We start from the raw sequence: 6589 nt of genomic DNA, 5'->3' as shown, positions 1-6589 counted from the left end.
CAAATATAATGCAATCAAGCATTTTCTCAATTCATTTTAGAGATGTGAGAACAAAAAAGCAGAAGGTGCATTGAGAGAATGAGAAGTGAGTCTTGGTACCAAAGCAAATGGGGAAAGAAATAAGTTGGATGTATGACATTGAGACAAATGAATATTCAAACAATTTTGAATATTAATTCAAGATTTTTTTTCAAAAAAACTAATTCCATTGATTGTCAAAATCATTTTGAGCTCATTAAACTTTACCCCAGTTTTAGAGGATCTTTAGATGCATTGATCTTCTATATATTTGAACTGTTCATCTAACTTTCAACTCAGAGATTTGGTCTACCCAAATTGCCCTTTTAGGTTTTTAATTTGAGTTTTCCTTTTTCCTCTTTTCATCTTTTTTTTCTCTTTTTTCTTTCATTTTCCTTTTTTTTTTCTTTTTTTTTTCTCACCTTTCACCATTTTTTTTTCTTTTTTCTTTCTCATCTTTCATCCATTGTTGATATCTCTCACACATTAATCTTTAGGGCAATAACATGATTCCATCATAAACACATCTTTGTCTAACATATGATTATTCAATTCGAGCATACATTTGATCCAAATGAACTTTTCAAGGTTGTAATGTAGGCAATGGTATGGGGTAATGAAAGAAATGGATAAAATAAGCTCAATATATATGTTTAAAGGATTTAAAACCAAAGGATCACCACTTGATGCAGCTTGACATTTTGCCCCACTCTATATCATTTCACTACTTTTTTCTCTTTTTATCCATTCTTCGTAAAAAGATTCTTATTTTTTTACCCAAAATCATTTGTGGTATTTTTTTATTTTTTTCTTTTTCTTCTTACCTTTTTTTTTTTTATCTTTGGGCTCTTTTTTTTCTTAAAAATTACCCTCCAATGTGGAGGGTGATCTTTGATCAGGGTTCTTTTAGAAAAAAAAATCATAATAGGCTCAAAGGAGTTGCAATGAATGGTTTTTCAAATGGTAAAAGAAAAATGATCATTTTTCATCTCAAATATGAATGTTTTCTTTGAACATCATCTATTGAACAAAAATATGCTCATGAATCATTATAAAAGACTGCATCTTCAAGATATATCCATCTCATATCTGTCAGCAACCTATTTTTTTATTTTTTTTACTCAAATAATCCCCTCCAATCAATGTGAATGAGTTTTCAAAATTAAATTTCAAAATTATTGCTGCCATTGTCTAAACATTCATTGTTTGAAATTCAAGAATGGGAACAAAAGTTATGAAAGGTCACAAAGCATGAAACAGTAGTTGAATGAAGAAAAAAATGTAGTAAAATACATTAAATTATCTTTTATTAAAATGATAACAAATGAAATCCTACTACCTAAAAGAAACTTAACATTACTATAAAAAAAATCTTAAAATGACAAGAAACTTTCAATCAGCCTTATTTTCATTCTCCAAAATTGTCTTCCTATGCGATCAGGTGAAGAATCTTTATTAACATCTTGCCCTTCAATTTATTGTGACTCTCCGGACCCTTTCTGACCAATGTGTTCTTGATTTTCACTCGGAGCATTACGATTTGGTAATGGGTTGCCGCTAACATTAGGTGCTGTCGCTCTTTGATCAAAACTTACCATTCCATCATTGATTAACCATTGCACCTTATGCTTTAAAGCAGTGTAATTTTTAGTAGAATGGCCAGCAATTCCATAGTGATAGTTGCAGTGGGCTATAAGATCATACCACTTAGGATAGGGTGACTTGAGCGGCTCCATACGGTTGGGGGCAATCAAGTGGCTATTATAGAGTTCTCGATATAACTCTGTATAAGTCATAGGGATTAGATCAAATACAGATTTTTTTTGAGTAATTCGTTGCTCTCGTGAACCACTTGCTGGGTTAGTAGGATGAATTTTGGGTCTTACAAGAGTTTGAATGTTAAGGCTATATGTAAGATCTTGAGGGTTAAAAATAAATCGCTATGTGGATGAATAAGGTGGTTGTGAAGCTAGCTGGTATGGGTAGGATGAGGTATTATTCACAGCAGGATAGTATAGAGAGTAACCTTAGGGTGGATAGGGTTGATAACCCCTGAATTGTTGCCTATCAAAGCTCACAGCTTGAGCTTCAATTTCTTTCTTTTCTAATGCCTTCTTGGTTTCTCCTCCTTTCAACTTGCTATTCTTGATGACACTCTCAATAATTTCTTCAGAGATCATCATGTCGGTGAAATTCTTTGTTGCATTTTCTATCATCTTTTCATAATAGAGAGATTTTAAAGTGCTGATAAATAGCACTGTAGTTTTTTTCTCAGTCAGAGGAGGTTGTACTTGAGAAGTAATATTCTTCTACCTCTAGGCATACTCTTTAAAAGTCTCATTGGCCTTTTTCTTTAGATTTTGTAAAGATAAATGATCAGGGGCCAAATCCATGATATGTCGATATTGACTGATAAAATCATGGGCCATATCACTTCAGGAATGGATGCAAGTTTTGTCTAACGGGATATATCATCTAACAGCAGAACTAGTAAGGCTATATTAGAAAACATGCATTAGTAGCTTTTCGTCATGAGCATGGGCTGCCATCTTTCGACAATACATGGTAATATGAGTTTTTGGGCAGTTTGTGCCATCATATTTTTTAAATTTTGGTACTTTGAACTTAGGAAGAATGATCACATCAAGGACTAAGCAAAGCCCAGTAGCATCAACTGAACCATAGAAACCAATTCCTTCCACAGCTCGTAGCCTTTATTCTAGCATACTAATTTTAGAGTTTTCCTGAGCTTTCACTTTTATCTTTTTCTTGTCTTTTCCTTTCAATTCATCCAGATCAGGGATTTGAATTAGTTCAACTATCTTTTCAGTAAAGACATGATTCACATAGCTATGGTAATGCCCTGGATTAGAGGCTGATGGCATCCCAGGATATGTAGGACATGTGAAGTGTTGTGGTGAAACCTCTTGTGTAGACTGGGCTTGAGGTGGACTAAAACCAAATGGATATAAAGGGTCAATCACTTCTTACGATGTAGGACCTTGTTGGCTTGTGTTCTCTTCTACTCATTTCCCTTTATTTAATTTGTTGAGAGCATCTAAAATTTTACTTAACTCATTCTCAATCTTTTCTTAAACTTTTTCTAGGTTTTCAAATTGATGAGAATTTTTTTGCTCCATTTGTCTGACCCTGGCTCTTATATTATATCGGTGGATGAAGTTTCTGCTGGATGAAGCTATCCTTAAACCTTTAGCATCACAATTACAATTAGAAACTATGTATGATATGCAAATGTATGTATGAAATGTACTAATGTTTGCCACATCATCGATATTGATAAAAGAAATCTCCATTTAAAACTTTATTAAATAAAATTTCAAAATTACATCCTAATAAAGTCAAAGTAATATTCTAAAGTCCTAAACATCATTCTTTATTTCTAATGCCTCTTTATAAACTTTTTAGCTTGTTGGTAATGATTTTGTACCTCATCTAGGAAATCAAGTAAATGTCACCCATGCACTCTCACTGGTTGCACCATAGCCTTCAAACTTTTTACTTTTTCTTCCATTTCTGATGTTTTGTCTGCAGCAATGCATATTTGATCAAACAAATGCCTTGATGCCTTTGTTTTTCTATACACATGTCTTTCCATAACTCACTCTGTTGAGCTTGTTTCCTGCATTCATCAGACAAAGCTTCTACTTGTGCTGTATGTCAATCCATTATCTCTTGTAGCATTTGGTTATGTCTATGTGCCCTAGCAGTAGCTTTTTGTTCTTTCTTCACCCTCGCTTTTAACAATTCATTTTCTTTTAAAAGTTGGGCAAGCTGGGGTGTGACTGACAAATGTGTCATATCTAAATCATTAAATAGGGCTTTCCATTGATCTTTTAGCTCTGTAAGGCTTTGGATTTTCAATTCTTGAAGTCGTAAACACTCTTTAATTTCTATCTTCACTCGTTTATTTTTTTGTTCTAACTCATCTTTCTTATACTGGAGTTTTCTCTTAGATGTTTCTATTTTAAGCAAAGGATCTTAAAGAATGGGTTTTGGGGAATGCCCTAACTGTTCACTGGGAATCACAATGTCTTTTCCCCTCATTGCATGCCATACACTATATTCTGGAGTGATGTCATAAGTAAACCTCCCTTGGCTAGCCCTGGTGATTTGCTTCCATGCTTTCTTGATCTTTTCAACCATTCCATATGCCCCTTTATCAGTGAATAAGAACTTCGATTGGTTAAGTCCATAGGTTTCTGAAATGAATTGCTCACATCCGGATTGTCTTCTCACTAAAGCTAGAGCATAAGTAACAGCACCTCATAGGCCTAATTAAAACACCCATGGTTGATTTTCACAACTGTATAACACCGTATCATGACACATCCAAGGTACTCTCCAAACTATCCCTTGACTATCAAGGGCTCGAAAATAAAAAACTCATTCCTCTTTTGACTTTACTTGAGGCCATGTACTGTAATAAAATTCTTTGATGGGGATACTAGAATGAAGGTATGGCTTACAAAATTGACTTTTTTTATATTCCATGTGACTTTTGATCCATACATAAAACAACTGTAAACATCCATTAAATTAACCTTTAACATTTTTGCCACAAAAGTTTAGAAATCGAATGGTTTTTGCCAAAATGGTTGGTGCTGCATTGACTTGATATGCTAACTGATCAACAAAATCCACCACTGTAACATCAACATATCCGATGACTTTCAGAAAGATCACCAATCCATATAAAGCTATAGCCATAGCTACTAATCCCTGATCATCATCTATGTGCCTCTGGATGAAATCTCGTAAAAAACTCCATGGAATAGCCTTACTTTCACCCTTTATCTTGACACATGAATCGACTTGAAGTAAACTAAGTCCAAGCATTTGCACTAGTTTTTTACGATAGCCCACCTTGTTGGCCTAGTAAATCTTGTCTGGGTTTGCTAGATCGAAGCGAAGTATGACCATATACTCTTCAATTGTTGGCACCATGTCTATTTCATTGAAAATAATACATTTATATGAAAGATCCTAAAACTGAATGATAGCCCTAATCAAATTATTATCCACTTGCACTTGTAGCAGTGAAGCTTTGTCTCCATATCTATTCTCAAATTTTTCATGTCTTATTCTATTCATGCATCCTCATATACTGTTTAAGTCATATACATCATTTTGTTGTAGCTTTAGATGAACTTTTTCGGGTAATGATGAAATAAAATCCTTAGGCAAGCAATCTCTTTATTTTTTTAACCCTCTTTTGACTTAATTTTTAATTGATGAGCAGACTCATAGTGGATTGATGTAGACTTTGGTTGCATTTGACTTTTCATGGATGTAAGTGTAAGATCTGATTTATCAATAATTGATATGCGATAAATATTTCCTATATGAAAATGATGTAAACGATAGTGTTAAATATGATCATGATATGATAATGCTAGAACATGAGAATAGAGATGATGTATAGAATGAAATGTTAGAATATGAGAATGAAATGACATATAGATCCACAAAATCAAGCAAACAAAATGGTTAACTAATAAATTGTTCCTTCTTATGTCCTAATTTTAGGTTGTATCTATTGATGGATAGGAAAGGCTTAAGTTGGTTTCTTAGGGGTGAACTATATACAGGGTTAAAAAATTTTGACCACTAAAAGGTTCCCAAATTGTTTCTTACATCATTGTCCATCACAGATTAGTAAGACAGTCCAATCCTCACCCATCACAGGCTACCAACGAAAAGGATTCAATTTGAGTGAGAGTATTTCGCTAACCATTGTGGAGATTATCATCTCACGAAAGCGTATGTACTTTACTTCCTCCTAAGAGGGATTGAGCCTGGGTATAGAGCTCATATAATGCAAATGCATGTGATAATGTGTGTGAAGGAACACAAAATTATCAATCCCATAAATCAAATAAGAAACCAAAAAAGGAAAAATGTTAGTAAACAAATAACTTAAAGCCATTAGTTCAAAGGATAGGATAAATTCAGAAATTATGGCTTGACTCTCTAATGTCTCCAGCGGAGTCGTCAAACTATCATAACATATAGATTTAAAAATCTATAGCTAGATTTAACAAATAAATGGAGTCGCCACCAATTTTTTATTAGGTGTGATTGGTCACCTAGGGAATTTATCCTTTTAAGGAACTCCTAAGGGTCTCTAAAAAAATAAGTTCGGATCTACTAACTAGAACAAGGTTCAAAAATTTGATTACACATGAAGAAGGTTATAGCACCCCCACATGCCCATCTCAAGGATGTTACCATATTATTTCAAATTTATCCTAAGGTTTGAAGTCTAATGGTTTCAAATTTTATGTTAAATATTGAAAATAATTTTTAAGATTCTCCATCAATCTGATAGAACTCTTAAAAAATACTTCCTTACCTCAAGAGTATTCAAGAATCCCATTTGATTTCTTGAAGAGGCTCCGTCGTCGGAAAAAAAAAATTTTTTTAATTTTTTTATTGGAAATAAATCTAATTATTCCACAATTTTGGCCAAATTAGAAATATTTTTTCTTTTGAATTTCTAATATTTTCACCATTTGGCTCTATTTAGAAATTTCCTTTTTCTCTTTTTTTC

This window comes from Durio zibethinus, chromosome 22, assembly GCF_047325235.1.
Source record: "Durio zibethinus cultivar Kanyao isolate XHJ-2024 chromosome 22, ASM4732523v1, whole genome shotgun sequence".
Classification (NCBI taxonomy): Eukaryota; Viridiplantae; Streptophyta; class Magnoliopsida; order Malvales; family Malvaceae; genus Durio; species Durio zibethinus.
Note: the sequence above shows the minus strand (reverse complement) of the source record.